Genomic DNA, 21074 nt, shown 5'->3' with positions numbered 1-21074 from the left:
GTATCTCAGAGTTTGCAGGCATCAGTTGTATGACAAACCTGGTTAACTTTCATTTCACTGTGCTCTACTTTTCTCCTTCTTTGCAGTCAGGACATATACTACTGCTTTGCAGACAAACAGACACTTCCTATACATGCCTTTCTTGGTTACAGACATCCTACAGTCAGATCTGTGTTAATCATTTCCATCAACACAGCAAAAAGTTATTAAGTGTTTGCCACACAAACAAGATATTATTTCTCCAGCTGGATACTGCCAACCTCTTTACCGCATTCTGCTCTTGTCACAGTGGTTGGGCAGTTTTAAAATATTTCCACTTTAGCCTCAGGCTAGTGTGAAGCCTTTTTGCTTGTTTGCTTTTCTTTCACCCTTTCTCTCTGCCAATATTGTGAAAGAAAGATGCTGATAGGGAAGACCTTGATAAGCCATGTAAAGCTAGGATTAGTTAAAGAGTATTGATAAGAAATGATTCATCTTTCCAATCAATTTGCTTATTAGAAATACGATCCTTTGTTGTTTTTCCTTTCTTCTTTTCTGCTTTCAAAGTCTCTCAGACTAGTAACTTTTCTAACTGATTGAGTAAAAAAGTGTAATGCCTACACTTACATTTTGTACTGCAGACACATACTGGGCATGAAAATATCTGTGCAAACCAACCCTGTATTTCCATACAGCCTCCTCTTCAAAGTTTCCCTGGACCCCATTCCAACAAAACCACTCCCTGCATCATAACTCCCTGCATTCTTTATCGAGGATCTGAATGAGGGGATCCAGTGCACCCGCAGTAAGTTTGCAGGTGGCACCAAAATGCAGGGGGAATGTTGATCCGCCTGAGGGTGGGAAGGCTCTGCAGAGCGATCTGGAAGGCTGGACCCATGGTCTGAGGCCAAGTGTATGATGTTTGAGGAGAAGTGCCGGGTCCTGCCCTTGGGTCACAACAGCCCCACGCAACACTACAGGCTTGGGGAAGAGTGCCTGGGAAGGTGCCTGGCAGAAAAGGACCTGGGGGTGCTGGCTGATGGCCAGTTGAACATGAGCCAGCAGTGTGCCCAGGTGGCCAAGAAGGAAAACAGCATCCTGGCTTGTGTCCAAAGCAGTGTGGCCAGCAGGACTAGGGAAGTGATTGTCCCCCTGTACTTGGCACTGGTGAGGCCACATCTCATTGTGTTTGGTTTTGGGCCCCTCACTTCAAGAGGGACACAGAGGTGCTGGAGCATGTCCAGTGAAGGGCAGCAAAGCTGGTGGAGGGTCTGGAGCACAAGTCTTAAGAGGAGCGGCTGAGGGAACTGAGGTGGTTTAGCCTGGAGAAAAGGAGGCTCAGGGAGGACCTTATTGCTCTCTACAACAACTTGAAAGGAGTCTGTGGACAAGCACGGGTAGGCCTCTCCTCCCAGATAACTAGCAACAGGACAAGAGGAAACAGCCTCAAGTTGTGCCAGGGGTGGTTTAGTTTGGATATTAGGAAAAATTCCTTCCCTGAAAGGTTTGTCGACATTGGAACAGGCTGCCCAGGGAGGTGGTTGAGTCACCATCCCTGGAAGCATTTAAAAAACACACGGAAGCAGTGCTTAGGCGCATGGTCTAGTGGTGGACTTGGCACCCTGGGTTAACAGCTGGACTTGATTATCTTAAAGGTCTTTTCCAACATAAATGATTCTATGAATCTCTGACATCTGAATCAGATATACCGGCAGACAATAATGCCCCACTCTATCTACCAAAACATGGTGTTAACTGTGACAATGGTACATTAAATTAAAAATATTTATATGAAAAAATAAGTAAAGGGAGTTATATTAAAAATTCTGATAACAGGTAGGCTATTGCAAAAACTATGCAACATAGTAGTTTCTATACCTGCACCATAGTAGTTATAACAATTTCTGATCCATGTTTTCCTACCATAGGTACAATTTCATGGAAATCAGTAGGACTATTTTCAGACTAAGGCAAAAAATAAGGATTTTTGAATATTACCTTGCACTGCAACTAAAAGCTAAGGTAAATTATTCAGAAAGTCTATTATAAGAGAACATGATGAGCAGCTGGACGCATATTCCCTCACTTCAGAGAGTAACTAAAGACTTACTCATTCATTCTTCTTTTTCTGATCTAGCTTATCTGTACTTGTTTGTTTCCATTAAGTATAATTTTAATCACAAATCATGGTCCAGCTCAGCTGTTCACTGTGTATTCAGCCATACCACCCTCGGCAGTGTTTTCATGAGATATTAAAAATTAAGTAGGGTTGAACTAGGTCACCACCTAGGTGGAATGAAACCCCAAATGCTAAACCAGTTATTTAAGAGGCTGATGTTTTTCTTCAGCTACTACATGTCTGCTTGGAAAATAGCACTTACTTTCAGTGGAATACTTGGATATAAATTATGGCTTTTCTGTATTTCAAATGACAAAACATTTAATTTGAGAAAAGACAAATTTACATAAATACATGGATTTATGGTTATTCTTTTGTCATAAAAATATAAATATATCGAAAATAAAACATTTTTGGAATCAAAATAATTTTCATAATGTAATATAATCCATAATCCATGCAGCATGTACTTCAAGGCTAACCTAGAAGCACCCTATTTGGCTGACATGTAAAATTAACTAATGTTTCGCTTAATAGATTATATTTTTCATAAGAAAGCAAGTGATGATTTTAAAGGCTATACCAGAAACCAGATGGAGCATGCATTCTTTGTTCATAAAATAATAGCTGTAGATTCATGTGATGAATCTGTTTCCTATTTCTCTGTAATGCATAGTAGCAAAACTTTAGCCCACAAGTAACTGCCTTTAAGTATGGGATCAATAGTGTGGTATGTTTTCTTGGGTTTGGCTGGGACAGAGTTAACTTTTTTTTTAGTAGCTGGTGCAGTGCTGTGTTTTGGATTTAGGATGAGAATAATGCTGATAACACATTGATGTTTTCAGTTGTTGCTAAGCAATGGTTATAGTAAGTCAAGGACTCTTTAGCTTCTCATGCCCTGTCAGTGAGCAGGCTGGAGGGGCACAAGAAACTGGGAGGGGACGCAGCCAGGACAGCTGACCCAACTGGCCAAAGAGATATTCCATACTATCTGACATCATGCTCAGTATATAAACTGGGAGGAGTTGGCCAGGGGAGCAGAATTGCTGCTTGGGGACTGGCTGGGTGTTGATTAGTGGGCATGAGCAACTCTATTGTGCATCACTTGGGAATTTTTAGATTTTTTCCTTTAGTTTTATTTTTTCTCTTTTTAATATCTCCTTTTCCATTACAATTGTTGGTAGTAGTAGTAGTATATTTTATTTCAGTTATTAAACTGTTCTTATCTCAACCCATGGGTTTTACCTTTTTTTTTTTTTTCTTTTTTTTTCTTTTTTTTTCTTTTTCTCCTGATTCTTCTTGTCATCCCACTGGGGAAGGGGCAGGGAGTGAGTGAGCAGCTGTGTAGTATTTAGTTACTGGCTGGGGTTAAACTACAACATATGTATACCTGAGATATATTTGCCATAACAAAGCAGGGCCAGGAACTATTTGCTGGCCCTAAGTCCACGTGACATGGACTGTATCTCTGCTTGACAGAAGCTGGCTGTGGATCTGCTGTGGCTTTAAGTTATTGTTAGTCTTATTTTAATCTTCTAGTCTAGTACATTTAGCAATATAAGGGCACAGTTGGTGTGCATTAGAATGTTTTTTAATAGCATGAACCTAAGAGTAAGTGCTGCTTGCCACTGGTTGTGGTATGAAGGCTTATTATGTTAACTGGAGAAAAAATTTCAATAACATTGAATTAAAATGTAAGCAAATTAAAACCAAAGTGAGCAAAAGTTGTGCAGTCCTGTTCATACTGCCTGTTCAGAATGCTTTGTCCTCTCAGCCATACAAATGTATTGCCTTGAAGAGCACCGCTTCACACACAGCAAAGCTGAACAGGGAAGACACTAATATTTAGTAAGAAGAATAGCTTGATAGTACTCTGTCCTAGCCTTGATTAAATTTTATATATATAATATATATCCTATTAGGCTACATAGGTATACTTCTAGAAAAATACAGTAATTACTTTAACTGTTCCCCATAAAAACTTCTAAATATATGACTATTCTGAAGAATTTTGAGAGGACATATACTAAATTGCACAAAGCATCACATGGCTCCTCTAAACAGCTGCATTCAAACTATCAAATATTTTAATGAATATATTTTTCATCTAAATGTACATTTGGGCTTATGGCTACAAGCTTTTTTCCATCAGATGTTGCCCAAATACAAATATAAACAAATATCACTTTCCATCTTTACCAAATCATTTTCAGGTAAGTAACAGTTGTTGGATTTGGTTAATAATTGCCATGTCTCTAAAAAATTGTTCCTGCGACTAGATCGTAGCACAATGTTTGAATATAAAGAGGAGACTGATCTCAAACCACTGAAATATTTAATAGAAATCAGCCAAAAGTATACTTCTGATCTTAATTGTGCTGTTTTACAATTACAAGAACATAAATGATATTGGAACTTCATTTCTGGATTCATAAATGCAATGGCTGTGATCCCAATCTGGCCTATAACCTGAAGGTGAGATTCCTTTCTGCATAATGTAGGGCTGCAGAGCTGTAGTGCTCACAGATATTTCAAGGATATCTTAACTGGCAGCAGGGATTCAATAGATGTCACAAGATCGCAATAGTGGGTGTGATGGCATCTTCAAGATGGCACTATAGACAGTTGACAGATAAAAGAACTTATGAACAAGAAGACCCTGCATACTCATGAACCCTAAGTCCCTTGGAGCTATAAAAACTTAGGCTGTACGTCTCACTGTGATACTTCTGACCCACACAAGGCAAAGACTGAGTGCCTAACGTTGTTTTTAACAACAGGATTAAAGTTAAGCAGATAGATTAGTGGCCAAGACTTATTTTAGCTATGTTCACATGTACTTCACATGATAATTTTATTTCAGCTTGACTTGATTAAAATATTTAATTCATAGTCAAGGGAGAAAACCAGCTGAAACTACAGGAATTAACACAGTTAAAGAGAAATCAGAAAGTCTACTAAAATGGAGTAGAATCATACTGAAAATGACCTTTACTGATGACAAAAAATGACATTTACAGCACAAAAGAGTATACATATATAAACCACTTCAACTAGTTTCTGCTAAAATTGTAGGCATCCTGGGAACCAGATGGAAACTGGATTGAGGCTAGATAGGAACCAGTAAATCTTCAAGATGAGATCACAACCAGGGGTCTAAGCCTGTAGACATCTCCCATCAGTGAAAACAAGAATGGATGTTTAAACACCTATTTGTATGATCCTCTCCATACAAAAGTCAGAAGCTGCTGTAACTACATCTTGACCTACCAAATTAGAAATTAGCTGGGAAAGGCCATGTCTTGAAAAAAAATGTGCTTGTTATCAAACCTGTGCAGATGGGTAGAGAAGCACAGACACGAGTTGCCATGCCAAGGTGCAGTCCCTGTTGCAGCCCAGCCTTGCTTTGGCTGATGCTCTGCTGCGTGTCCCACCTGAGGCGATTTTCAAATCTTACTTAAGCCCCCAGTTCTTGAAACCCCTTAAAAGCCAATGCTGTAGGTACTGCAAGCTCAGGACCTTTGAGCATTTGGGTTTGAAAGTGAAAATGAATGAAACATCAATAAATCCCAGAGCACAACAAATAAGTCAGGGTGCAAGGTATCCCAGAAGCCCAAGACTTTTACCACTGGGATATTATCTAGTGAGGAGGAATCCAGGCTTCATTCATATCACAGGAAGGCTGCATTAAATTACAAATGAATGTTCTGAAGTTAATGAATTTAATTGATTTCAAGCTGAGTTGGGGAGTTAAGGCTGGCATTCAGACAGGGAGAGAGTATTTAAATACAGCTATCATTGCACATGTTATGGTCACCTAATACCAGGACTTTTCCCTCTCACAGCATGGGGTAAGGCCACTTAAAGCCTTTTAGACTCCTTCAGCAGAATGGGGAAAAGACTCAGAATTTTCAGGCAGGACAACAAATGATAAGACTTTCAATTTTAGGAAACTGAGGTAACTACATAACTGCCCTCAGTGGAAGCTTACAGCACTGGTTAGAGTCAGAAGGTCTGAACCAAACGTTATGGAGAATACTGCTCTTTTCAAAATACCAGTATGTCAGGCCCTAGTCCTGAAGGAAAACCTTTTGATACATAACTATATTCTTTAGCAGATGCATTTCTTATTGGTAGTGTCACGCAGCTCTGCAGGTAGGATTAAACTGAATAAGCAAAGCAAATTATTTTAAATGTAGAAAAGGCAAAGAACATCAAGAAATGAAAAGGCAGGAGAGAAGTCCTATGATAAGTAGGTGTTGTTTCATATTCTGTCACTGCCAGAGTTTTAATGATTAAAAATTAGTCTGTTTTCCATCTTAAACATAAAAGACTAGATACCCATATTGATTTCTTAATACAGTAATCAAGTTTTTTTCTCAATATCACTCTGAGCTTTCTACTACTGTCTTTAAATTAAAATGTTGTATGACAGAATTTGTATGTAAAGAGGCTGCTCAATATTAACAGTAAAACAAAACAAAAAACATTGAAGCTCTACAAAAACATGTAGCTATATAATGTGTTAAAAATCAATACAGGGCAGTGAATAAAAGACAGCTGTCATTCAAAATCAAGTTAGTGTTCATGCAGTAATTTCCTTCATATTCTCCATCACATAATTATGATTAAAAGTATAGTAAAAATAGCAACAATAATAATAATAACTTACGTTTTATCAAAGGGAAGTTTAAGACTAACAGTTTATATCATTAGATTCCAGTGTAAATGTTACAGATTTTCTGTGAAAACTACGAGTATAAGATAAATATGTGGGATAATTGAAATAACAATGATTCTTTGCCTCACACAGCATCTTAGAGATCCAGTGCTTTAATGTCTGTGAAGCATTTAAAGATGTCTGAGAAAAATGTGCTTTGTAAGTGCAGAGTATTCTTGATATTCAAGCACCATGTGACAGGTTTAAGACAGACAGATATTCAAATATGATACGGTAATACTGAAGGCATATAAAAATTAAGTGAATACGAATTTATGCTCTGAAATCTGCTTGATTACTGCTTATGTATTTATTGACCTATAAGCATTTGTACAAATGATATTTCTCTGAGTGAACTTTTGGGAACATTTTTTTCTGACTTGAGTCTGTAGCATTCAAATGCACACATCTGCATATACGTGTGACATCTGTTATTTCTTCAGAAAACGTCACAATCAACTTATACAATGTTCACCATCCAATCTTAGGGTAGAATTTACAATTTAATCAGTCTGGTTATTTACTATGCTTACTATTATTTCTAATTCTTCATAATATTTCTAAGACGTAGTGTTGCTACAAGATCACATCATAAGATCTGATTCAATTTCACTTATATAAACCTAATAAATGTTTTTACTGCTCCATGGGACTTAAAATTAAAGTGTAAGTTCAAAGACAGAAGATGAATACCAACTCCTAGATGAGAACTGAAGGGAAACATCATAGAAGTAAACAGTCAAAGATATAGCTGTAGATTATCTACAAGTCCATTTCTAGGATAACTCCATCTATGGGTTTGTGGCACAGTTCAGCAAATCATGCAACTATAAGAATCATTCAAAAACTGAAGTCTGTCCAAGAATGACTCGCTGAATATGTCCATAATACAGTCATAAGAGTGGTGCAACGTAGTAAAGGCAGACCTGATTTAGCCTTTAAGTATGTTTTTCTGACTGCAGAGCCTGTGGCTTCACAGCTCTCACCATAAATCAGAATACATCAGATGTACAAAGGCTTGTTCGCTAGCAGTTGAAAGCTGCCCACTAAAGAAAACTCTGCATATTTTAACCCACTTTTACTTTTGTTTTTAGGATTCTAACTTTATTTGAACTCCAAAGGGACTGACAGTTGTTACACATCCATTTTCATTGACATATTTTCCCACAAAATATTTGGAATTTGCTTTTCTTTTAGTTGTAAAACTAATGTAATATCCTATCCAGTGATCCCAAAGAAGTGATTGAATATGTTGTACACTGTGAAAAATTTAGGACTTGTCAGCTTGGAAAGAAAAATAATAAAAGTGACAAACACAGAAATCACAGCTTTCAGTCAGAGTGGTGGAAGAAAGGACAGGACACCTTAATGTCTGATCAGCTTCATCAAAGTATTTACCAATCCCTACTTTTGCAGATCTTTAAAATAATTATGAAAAAAAAAAAAAACAAAACCCAAAAAAAACCCCCAAACCCGAAGTTATCATTTCAGTACAGACATACAGTACTCAGGCAAAAGATACATAGACATCAGTCAAATGAAATCAGTAGAAGGGAAGGAACTGAAGAAAAAAATGTCAAACTCAGCAGAATGAAAGGCAACAAAAATAATGTCAAAAAGTTACAGATCAGGAGTATGTGGTTCATACTCAGGTTGTCTCTTTCCAGCTTTATTGAAGGCATCAAACCTTACAAGAAGTCATAAATAGCTATTAATTCCTTTGATAACTATGAAAAAAAGAACAGGCAAATGTTTTTTGAGCTTGTAGAACTGTCATGCATAATTCCATCAGTATCATGTACCAAATAGTGTATGGCATGGGCTGATCAACACAACTACCCTGATACCATAACAGCAACTAAGCTATATATCTTCTCTTTCTAAAATAAAGCTTGGTTGTTCCCCATTTAATATATATTTCTCTCTGCTAGGGCTTCTGCACTGGTAGGGTGTACTTTAGTGTGATTTTTAAACGAATGATTTGGAATGGCAATTGTAAACAGATGTCTGTAAACTTAACTATAATTTTATGTACCTTCTGAAAACAACTTACAAGTATTTATTTTTCAAGTTTACAGATAATTTTCATACCTAAATAATAGGGATTCTAAAAATATTATTCCTAGTACAGCCTTTCAAGGTTGCATTTTAGGAAAAAAATGAGCCACAGTTTACGCCTAACATAGATTTGCTAAGGCAGGCTACGCAGGCTAGACCACGTCAGTGTCTAAACAAGGTCTTAGCCACTGAAATTAAAACGGGAGATGAAGATTCTCCTGAAACCGGGTGTGGATGCGTTACTGCATCTTCTGCAAACTGGTCAGGACAGTATTTTTTTCACATTCAGTAACCCTGGCCACCGCCGTGTCGTGTCAGGGAATTCTAAAATAGGAATAGTGTAGGTAATTCATTCTCTGGGTTTTTTTGCCATTCTTATGCATCTTACCTAGTTCAGTAAAGCTTCACGCTGAAAATTTTATCATACGTATAAAAAGCATACAAGTCTTTTTCCGTGTTTGCTTAAAGAGAAACTACAGCCTGCATGGTATTAATAAAGTATGTTTTTGGTTTTACATTAATTAGTGTACCCCTCAGTGATATTCTGCAATTATGCAATTATCTGCAAAGATAATAGTTGTGCCTAATGTGCTGGAAAGAATTACACTGACTCTCTCAGAATAATGCAGTCTTGATCTTTGCCATCTGTCTTGGGTGTCCAGTGGAAGGGGCTGAACTTATCGCATCAGTAGTACCCTAAAGGAAATAGACTGGAAATACTTTCCAACTCTTGCCACTATTTTCTTACAGCACATTATAAAATCTTTAAAGAGCCTTCTCTGTCCAGCTGTTTCAAAATGAAACAAATAGATGTGCAAGATGGTATCTAGGTTTCCCATTGGATTTCCTGTCCCATTATCACTTTCAGCTCTCAGAAATTATAATCTCCATTTATTTTAGGTTTTTTTGTTCTTCCTGTCACCACAGACAAGAACACAAGTCAGGACTGAGCCTCCTTCCCTGCCATGTGACATGACAGGGACATTCAGCAACATTTGTGCACAGGGCGGGTTTGTGCTCCTGTGATCACTCAGTCCTGGGAATGGCCCTGGATCACCCTATGCAGAGCTGCCCAGCAAGGAGGTAGCTCCCGCTGGTACCAGTAGTGTCAGGGAGCTAGGGGTTGATGAGCAGCTCATGATTCTCCCCATTGGGTCTGCCTTCTGCCTTCCCAACTACAATAAATCCTTGCCTTTTCTATTTGCCTGTTTTGTGACTCTTCCTTATTTTCCTGCTATTGCTTCTAAAGACTACATCTTTCTCTAGAGTTAATCCATTCATTGACTTTTGCACATGTAGATTTAATATATTTGAGTGGGAATAGATTCATATATTAATCTGTAGATTTATATATTAGTCTGTAATATCAATTTACATCACTTCATTCTGACTAAGCTTTAAGTTTAGGGTAGTTTATCACCATTCTGTCATTATTTCCTTCCCATGCTTCTCTTATTGAAGGGAAAGAAAGATAAAAATTATTTATTTCATACATTTTTATTCTTCACTTTGTATTTTACCATTACTTTTTCTGAGTAGGAGACTGAGTATTTTGTTTGATAAAGACTTTTTAGGGTAACTGCATTTTCCTGGATACTTCCCACGGAATTTTACATCTTTCCTATATGAAACATGAATGAAGACCTAATTTGTATTCCTTGCAATTTAGATTTCTTTTCCCTCTAGATGTCTCAGGATTTTTGTTTCTCTCTTTTTTTTTTTTTTTTTTTTTTTTTTGAGATTTCTCAGCTGGTATGGCTACACTAACTCCAGTGATATAGACAAAGATTGTGCAGAATTGGACCTTGAACTGTGAAGGTTAAAAAGTGTACTGGAAAACTAAACCTGCAGTTTCTTTAGGAAAATACATGAAAAATTCTAACAGATCTTTCCTTGTTTTTAATGCAGTGAACTGAGCTCATATTTGCGCTTGCTTTTATAAGGCATGAATTATCAGCAATTCAGATGTTCAAAATCCTTTAAAGTATGCAAAACTCCTGCTGGCAAAAAAAAAAGGCAACGTGAGGGGGGGCCTGTACTGCTGCCTATCCTGCTGTCATTGTTTTCTTAAGAAGCTATTGATAGTCTTGCTTTACTTCTTACTCCTACTGTCAATGTTTCAGTAGCATCCTCCTGCTCATATTTCTCTTTAATACATTTACTCCTGTAAGTCAGATAGATAGACAGTGCAATGGCTCTTTGCAGTATTTGTTTTCATGTATTCCTTCATTATGGAACTCATTTCAGCTGGACCATTAAATAACTTCTAAGCAGCAAGAAAGAGGCAGTATATCCATCACATGGTGAATACGAAGCATTTAATGCAGATCTCAAATCAATACCTTTCTTCAAATACTAATTTTTATTTATTTCTCCTCCCCAGGGCTTAGGAAATAAAATATGATATTCATGCCAGTGTGGATTTATAACACCAGGAGGGAGATGAAATAAGAGAGCTGAGCATACTGTATTAGCTATTATTCATAAACTATTTCTACTTGTCAGATGTTTGCTGTGAGGCTAAGAATGCAGTACTTCCCCTCCTTCTGTTTGACCAAAGCTGATAAGTTGCCTCAAGTTCACATATCACCACAACTGAGGACAAATTCTGTGACTAAGAGAATCATTCCTGTTTCCTGGTACACTGACTCTGTGCCTTCCTCCTAAAGAAAGAAAGTTAATATTCCAAAGGCAGAAACCTAGACTGTCTTCATAAGCATTGAAATTTTCAAAGGAAAAAAAAATACTCCCACATGGGATTTTGATCTTGGTTGTCTTTCTGACATTGTTGCTATTGAGAATAAAGCAAGATTGGGCCTAGGGAGACTTCAATCTCAGCTTAGATTTCTCCAATACTTTGTTAAGTGAAGCCATTTCATATTTCTAAATTGATTTAATGTCAATATGTTGTCTAAAGTTCAAGTCAGGAAAAAGTGATGTCATATTTTTAAATATTTTAGAGTTGGTATACTTTCATCTTTACAAATAACAGACTTTCTCCACCACCCTCTCTCTCTTATCTTCCTCCAAGTCCTCTGTCCCCATAAAACCTTATCAAAGAATTTGGCTCACGATAGTTTTCAGCTTTTGCCCACGAATAGACCTACACATGGTCCTATGTGTTATTTTTTGCAGACATAATTGTTTTAAACTATCAAGGCCTGATAGCTTTTGGCAAGCTCATATGCTTTTTCTTTTGTGCTACTTATTCTACACATTTAAGCAGCTAAAAAATATAGATAAAATTTACTTTACACATGACACAGTCAAAAGAAGGGAAAGAATTTTAATTTATTTTTTTTTTTAGTAATGTTAAATGTGTGGACCATTTCATACTTTTCAATCTGTGAATGCGTAGCAAGACAACATTTTGAGTTACAAATGAAGAAAGATACGTTCATATGTTTTCATTACTCCTCTGTGGGGGTTATTAACATTTCCAGTAAACACTCATACCAGCCGAATCATTAAAATATTTATCCAACAACATCCAGAGGTGTTCTGATTTTTTTAAAAAGAAAATCCTTAACAGATGCTACAATTAAAATGAGATATCAGGAAATTTGCCACTGGAAATAATTCCTTACGTTAATAATTTAGCATAAAACTATACAGTTTTAAAATTTCTTTGTCAGTGAAAGCTGAGTATCAGCTAAGCAGACTTCAAAAAGTAGATCCGTGGGTGGATTTTGACCATCCATCTTCCACTTTCAGGATTTCAATAGGGCAGGGTATAAGTAACCTGAAGACAACATACGATTTGGGGAAAAGTGTCTGCCAGGAGTGTATAACAATTATTAACAATTAAAATCCTTTTAAAATATAGCAATCTTTCCGTTTGTTACTGTTCGTTTGCAGTTGTGCTTTGGAATACCTCCCTTTGGCTTTGGAACTGCAGATACAGAGAGTAATCTCTTGACCCGCTCTACTGATTTTACCTAATGGTTGCAGGAGAATATTTTACAAACCACCCCAAGACTCTAATACTTCTAAGAGCTAAATATAAGTGCAATCTAGTTTTAAAGGTTACACGTGCTTTGACGTTTATATATATATATATATCTCCAGCAAGCCCAGAGCATTATAGGTGAATAGTGCTGCGCCAGTGAAGACAACCCTCCTGGCCCTTTATTGAAACTGGCCTGTCTGGGAAAGATGGGATAAAGTTGTGCATTAGAAGGGAAAAGCATCTTTCCCACAAAAAGAGCAGTCATGCTACTGAAAGCATCAGACTGATTTCTCTTGTTAGTGACAAATTTGTTGGCAATTGACAGTCAGAGGTGGTTCAGCCATCACGGTTTGCCACTTAACATTACTGTACATCTCCTGTAAGCCAGGATTGCAGCATGACAACATTCCCACTGAAAATTTCTTGATCACCTCAATTGTCCCTTAGTTCCTTCCATGTTTCTGTTTGTGTCAGGAGATTCTGGCATAAAACTTTAAGCATGTATCTTTAGCAAAACACTGGCAATCTAGGAACCTGTCAGGGGAACTTTATTTGATCCCACAATCTCAAAAACCCTTGGGGATATAAAATTCTATGTCCCATGTATTACTATGTCTGTAACAGTGTATACTGCTTGCAGAGGGGTCGGTGTGCACCAACCAGCTCTACTTCGTAGCTTGCTTCAGTTTCTTTCTCCCTTTTTACTCTAGAATGTGTAGAGATTTCAACCTCACAGTATGCTGTCTAATAGAATATTGTCTTAGGACTGACCTGCTCCGAAGAATAGCTCTGGTCTTGTGGTTTTGTTTTTTAGGGGCTTGTTTGTTTTTTCTTTTAAATTTAACTTTCTGCAATTCACCACGGCTAATCATCATTGCCACTATTGCATTTCATACTGATTTGCTAGTAGAAAATGCCTAAAGCAGTTTGTTTGGTGTTTTGGGGGTTTTTTTTAATACTCTCCTTCTTCACATTTTGCCTGAGGGTGATAAAGAAAGGCGAGTGGTCTCTGCACTTTCTAAGATACTGCTACTTCCACAATAAATCAGAAAAAAAACCATAAGTGCTTTGGATTGATATAATTCAGGCTCTGTGAAGGACTTTTATTCTCCAGTCCATATTCTATACACAATGGAATCCATTCTGACTTTGTAGTGGGAAAACTTACTGCCTTGAGATTGAAAGGGACCCTAGCTTTTATGAAAGGACTCTCTATTTCCCATATTCCCAAGATGGAAGCTGGAGGGCTGGGGTTTGGGAGGGTCAGTGAAATAGGTTCCGTGAAATTCGTACAGTACCTTCTAGCTGAACATTTTGGAAGGAAAAAAAAATAATTTCCACAGTACCATTTGCTAGCCTTTGTAAGTTCTCAAAGTTTCTCTCACTTTCTGAATATGTTACTTTACCACCATGAAGGTGGCTTGCCCCATCTATTCTGCAAAATAATCCTTTCCCTGAGGAGCTGGCAATCTCCCAGCAAAAACCTCAAGCTCTTTGTTACTTGGAACTGTGTGAAGATTGAAAGCATGTCTCTGCGATTGGTCCTATACTGTAAGGCAGGAACTATTAAGTGCTAGAAGGGATGAAATGTATGTATCTATCATGACTTTGACATCTTTCCTCATTTTTCCTTCCTAGGTAAGAAAATTCTGCATTTTCATACTCGAACAAAGGAAATGCCCTGAGGGAAAGAAGTAGTTTTCATTCTTTTTTATGCCTGCATTTGTTTTCTCTCAGTTTAGTGCCAGACTACCACAAAGTGGGGTTAATCAATTACATAGTTTCACTATTCTTAATGATACAAGGTCTTTCTAGAATACACCCCTTCTCTTGAACACATGACAATCTGGTTTGTTCCTTTTTCTTTTTTTTTTCTTTCTTTTTTTTTTTTATTTTCCAAATAAATGTAGTGTCATCCTAAACCCCAGATTAATTAATGAGGACAAAACTGGTAGATTTACCCCAAAATGATCTAGTTTGGCCTCTGTGTATCATGACTCATTGCCACTCCTGCTTCCTAAAGTGTTTGTACTCAGCACCCAGTGGAAGCATTGACAAAAGGGTAGCTGTTGCAAGTTTTGTAATACAATGATATTTTTTTAAAATCGGGAATTAGTTTCATACACTACCACTTCTTGATAACAAATACTTCATACTTGATGACCTGCCACTGAAAACTGCTTCAAATCTTTATGCTTTCAGGCCTGGTCTCATGTGATGTAGCTTCTAAGAAGCATGGGATTCTGCCATCTTCTGGAACAGCAAACTGAAGACGTGTGCCAGGGACTAGATGATCTGTAACAGCTTCTTGAGCTTGGCTAGTTTAGGGTAATAGCCTTTCCAGTGGGAAACAACCTTAGTTTCTTGGGCCTTCCAGTACATGCATCTTTCTGCATGTGAGTTTCTGACCAGGTGCTTTCAAGGCTTCTAGTGCTCCTGCTCCTCCAGCTCAGTAAGACAGTCTCAGAACTTCCAGAATTTCTCTCCCATATAGAAATTTACTTGGCTTTCCAGAACTTCCTGATCTGGATTTCCAGAATCCTTACCTTACCTTGTCCTTCATCATTCTGGGTATCCTAGAAATATTCAGAAGGTTTTTGTAGCTCAGTATAAAATAGTGGGAGACTAGAAGTGATACCAGCTCTGATGGTGCCTCACAATTGACTTATTTTGTATTGAAAAAATCAATTACAAACAATATAGTTGTTTTCCTCTACAATACTACATCAGCTATAGTTCTAAACATAAGCGCATATTGGTATTAGAGATGGAGGAAAGAATGAATATGAGAAAATCCATATAACTGTATACATCTATTCACATAATATGGACCTCCGATACTGATCCCAGTCTCTCAGTGCTCACACATGTATTAAGTCTGCACTTTCTTTACCATGTAAGGAAAGGATTGAAAAATGGGCCACACCATTCAGCGTGGTATCTCTCAAGTTAACTCAAATGTTTACTCAATTTGGTCTGTTCCCCGACTGGTAATTTCAATCACCATAGATGCTTCACTCAGCTGATAGCAGGTTATGATCAAGGGGTAAAGTGAACTGAAGAGCTAGAAGTAGATGCGTGCACATAAAGAACACCTCTGTTAACACAGTTTAAATAAGCCATTTTGAAAGGAAAGCGTGGTTTAATGGATGACCTTGTAAGGGCCCTGGAAATACAGGACCACATCATCTGGCAGCAGTTTTACAACACCTAAATAGGTTATGCTCATCCAAGTAATATATTTAGGTTGTTTTTCCCCTTATTCCAAATGCGCTTTTATGTATTTTTAGTCAAGCTTTCAGTCTCCTCATGCTGAAAAATTGCTGATGTTTTCACTCTGTAGAAATTGAGGACATTTCTGCTCTCTGTACCATATGAATCAGCAAATCTTCCTCTCAAAAAAATTTCAACACTTTCAGAACAAAGCAGGAATAAATAGTGAACTTGTAATTTTATTTTTTTTATTCTGTTGCTGCTTCTTACTTAGAAAATGAGAGGATAAATTAGTACAAGAAACATCTCTAGATCTTTCCAGAGCTCAGGGGAGATTTCTCTTTCTACAGCTTATTCTCTCTCAATTATTTGCATGCTTGGATTTTTTTCCTATTATAATTTTTGAGAGGAATGATCATTTATACAGGGGATCAGTACAGAAAACAAAACCTTGGCTTTTTGTAGAAAAAAGCATGAATTTCAGATCCAAAGTTTTTCTGTTAGAAAAGATAAGGAGTTTATTTTGAGTATGTTTTTTCAGATGCTTTCAGTACTTTTTTTTCTCAGCTCACTTTTCTTCACAGCACACATTTTGGTACTCTGCTTAGTTTGGTTTAGCATGTCATACATAAAAGGTGCCTTTTAATTTCTTGGGTTTATATGTAACTATATAGAATGAAAGTAACTATTATTTGCTAATCACTAGTACAACTTTTTGCTAGTTTGGGCTGCTTTGTCAAGCCAGTAAGTATCAAAAAAGGGTGTGACTTTTTTTCACATCTGTATGTCACTATTTATTTGCCAGTAATTACGTAAGGCACAGTGATGTATAATCTGTAAGTGAACAAGGTACTAAGAAGAGCAGAGAACAACTGCAAGAAAAAAAAGTATTTGTGACTTGCCTTCCTCAATGTTTGGGCAAGAGTATTACAGGTGATGGACTTCTGCAGAGTTGATGATCAGCACTTTTCTCAAATCATGCTCCTTTATTGTGTAATTATTTATTTGGTTTTACTATTGAAATCTCAGGATTCCTTCCTTTCAAATTAAATAATGACATTTTGTTGACTCCTGTTTAGTTGACCATTCTAAGCCACTGTACCAGGGCTTCTGAGAGTGGACAAGTAATTTAACAGAAGTCCCAAAGAAGTTTCCTTTGCCCTATGTGAGAACTTGTTTCAAGAATTCAGGTTTCTGGAATTGATGATGGCCTAATTTAGGAAGGCCACACAACAAAAGAGGGAAGGATAGACCTAACAAAATGCCATGCCAACTATACATGTGCTTCTAGGTATGAGTTCTGTTATTTGTCCACCTCAGTTTTCAATTCACAGAAAAAAAACTGTAAAGGCCCTATAGCTTCTATTGTTGTATTTGCAATACATAATTCACAGCCAGTCTCTCAGCTGGTCTTTGATTCAACTCACAGGATCAGCACTCTCTTTTACCCAGGTTTTGCACTGGCCTGCTAGCTTGTTTTCACAGTGTGCTATATAATCTACTGTCTTCTCCTGTTTAGTTTAAGCATTTGAGGGCTTGATCTTTTTCTTTTTTTCTTTTTTTTTTTTCTTTTTTTTACCCCTCTGTCTTCTTACTGTAGCAGATTTCAGCTCTTTTCTAGGTCTGTTCTTATTTAGCAGTCATCTTCCAGAGGCAAAGAACAATTTCACACAAATCTTCTGCTTCTTTCAGTGTTTGCCATCCTGCACACACATTATCTTGCTGTTGCAAAGGGTCATGCATGGTGTTTTATCACATTATATGTTTTCTTTGACCTTTTTCTACTATTCATAAGAATTTAGAGTATTCTTGTTTATATCTTTGGGTGGTTAAACAATCAGGTAGTGTTCTTGTGAACTTCATGTCAAACAGTATGTTAGCCAGTGACAATCCCAGGCTCAAGAGTATTGCTACATAAATTTTTTGTCTCACTTAACCCCCAGATTTTTAATGAACTGGTTTTAGTAACTATGATACTACTTTCTATGAGACCACTAGACTGTGGATACCCTGGGCTTAGAACTTTAGTTTTATACCATTCTAAAAAAACATATACATGCACAAAATCAAATCATGATTGAGTGTCTACCATTACTATAGTTGGCTTCCCACAGTTTTTATATCTGAGACATGTCCTGCAACTGTATACTTTAATAATGCTATCTGTGTCCAGTGGGATAATAATACAGAGCAAACATACATTCTTGGGTTTGCTTTTGTTGTGTCATTAGCTTCTCTAATTAGATTAAAAATGTATTTTAATGGGATCGAGCTCTTTATCATTATCTTTCTCTCAAAAAGGAAACGTCAGACATGCAAACCTTAGCTTGCACTTTCTACTTTCTAAAATAACAATTTTTTTCAATGTTACTTTATTAAACAACCAGTTTGGATAATATAGTAAAAGATTATTTGCCCAGTACATAATCAGTTCTCCTTGTCTATGTTCTATGTCTAATTTTTTCTCATAGTTTTAACTCAGGTATTTAGTGTGCTGTCTTATGCACTAGTGTCCTGCTCATATGTCCTGCTCAGCTGCAGGTCTGATTCCACTCACAAGCTGCCTTTTGAACAACGCCTAGTAGTTACACATTCCTGGCAATAATTCCTCTTGCTGTTTTGCTCATGTACTCTTCTCTTCTGGATTTTTTTCTTTTCTCTATATTTTGTAAAGTATCTTTGTTTCTAACAAGCATATCAGCTTTGTACAAAGGCAGGACATTGTTTAGGCTTCATGAAGAGACAAAAATCCTGTTTGAACATTTTCTATTGCTCCCCACAGCTCTAGGAAGTTCAGCCTGTATTTGAGTACTATATTCTCCTCTTACTACCTTACTACATAGGAATAATTTCACCCAGTCTTGGTGTTTACAATGTACATCCTTCTCTCCAGTACAGTCATCCAATCTCTCACTGTAGCTAATGCAGACCAGGTATAGTCAATATAATCTAAAAGGCAATTCATCTCATGGTAAGAAAGACACCAAAACTTGATCCAATTAACCTCCCTCCAAGGTATACTCACTAGTCTGCTTTTCTCAGCTTTTGTAACACTTCAAAGTTGCTGAGAGAATACCTTTATAAACAGGAAAAAATACTAATTTGCTAACCAATTGCACTGTAAGGTTGTTCAGTTGCCCATCCAAAATCTTCCATCAGCTTGAAAAATTTTGATAGCTATTTTGTTTGAGACAATCATTTCAATAAACCCTTATCCTGGTTGTAGACTTTCAATCATAATCTAGTCTTGAATTAGGAGTCTTCCAGATCAGTGGCCTCAAAATTATGAAAAACATTTCAACAAGTCTTCCTCTTTTTCTATTCCTCATATGTAGCTGATATCTTAAAAAGGAGAATATTATTGTCAGTAAAGTCTTTTCCAAACTTCTGTGTATCAGTTTGATAACTGACCTGTTCTTTTTCCTTGGCTATTAAAAAATCCTGGAGATTTCAAACCACTGATCTTAACAAGGCAGAATGACATACTTCATATTTTTAGTACTTTCACTTAACTTCATGAAGTGATACAATACTGATTTGAATCTCTTAATCTATTTGCTTTATTTTGGGCAATTTAAGCCTTATTAGAAATTGATGCTCTTTATTCAGGAACTTTTCTTTGTGCCTGACATTAAATCCTTCTGGTTTTATGCATTTTTCTTACATCTAAGCCTGTAACTTTGGCTTCTCACTGAAACTCTTCTCCATATACTCAAGTCAATATCAGGAAGAACATAAATGAGAGCCCAAATCAACAGGAAGAACTAGAGTTTTCAGGACCTACCCATGAAAACAGAAGAGACAGATTTACTGCCAGGTTATATTGCAAGTAGCACACAAATATTTTTTCAGATACAGGTACCATAGCATAACTGCTCCAAGAAAGTCTTCTTGACTGGGATCCATTCTTAGAGGAAAAATTTGGTGTGATAGTTGTTACTAACTTATAGCTAAAGCATGGCCAGGTAGGTATATGTTTTCACAGCACCACAGAATGGTCAGAGTAGAAAAGAACCTCTGCAGATCATCTACTGCACCCCCCTGCTAAAGCAGGTTCACCTAGAGCAGGTTGCAAAGAGTTGCACCCAGGTGGGTTTTGAGTGTCTCCAGAGAAGGAGACTCCACAGCCTCCCTGGGCAGCCTGTTCCAGTGCTCTGGCACCCTCAGGGTAAAGAAGTTTCCCCTCATATTCACATGGAACTCTTTGTGTTGCAGTTTGCACCTTGTCCCCTTATTTGTCCCCTTGTCCTGTTGCTGGGCACCACTGAAAAGAGCCTGGCCCCATCCTCTTGACACTCTCCCTTAAGATATTTGTAGACATTGATAAGATCCCCTCTCAGTTTTCTCTCCTCCAGGCCAAACAGGCCCAGCTCTCCCAGCCTTTCCTCACAAAGGAAATGCTCCAGTCCCCAAGTCATCTTTGCAGCCCTCATCTTTGTTTTCCTGCTTACCATACTTTCAGCTTGTAGCACAGGACAAAGCCAGATTCATAAGAGTGATACTGTTGTTTTCTTCTCAAAAACTAAGTGATGAGCTAGTCCAGCTTGTTACTTCTATGGAGATTTATGTAAAAAGTAACAAACTGACTATTTTAAAACTTTCAGAAAATCTCAAAGGAAACTAATTGGGACCACATAGTAACTTAGGCTATCTATAGTCAGACCCAGAAGAGATAATGTATCCTTTGGAAATAGAGATCTATGGTATACAGAGGGTCTTTCTAGAGGTCTTCCCTTTTTTAATCTTTGAAAGTTCAAAAGACTGCAATTGTAAAAGATTACTATTTCTCTGCTGATTTGCAAACAGAACTTGGGAGCAAGGTTTCAATTTCAGCTATAAATGATAAAATCTCCCAACCATTTCTTCCCCTTTCAAGTATAAAACTTTAAACTATGACTTTTAAAAAGTCACAAAACCAAATCACACTCTCCAGAAAAATGCCATAAGAATTCAATGGAAACTGCAGAGGAAGAAGAGCTAGAAATTGTTTTGAAGTGGATTATTTTTAATCAAGCATTTTACTATTCTTCACTGGT

Source organism: Falco naumanni, chromosome 7, assembly GCF_017639655.2.
Source record: "Falco naumanni isolate bFalNau1 chromosome 7, bFalNau1.pat, whole genome shotgun sequence".
Classification (NCBI taxonomy): Eukaryota; Metazoa; Chordata; class Aves; order Falconiformes; family Falconidae; genus Falco; species Falco naumanni.
Note: the sequence above shows the minus strand (reverse complement) of the source record.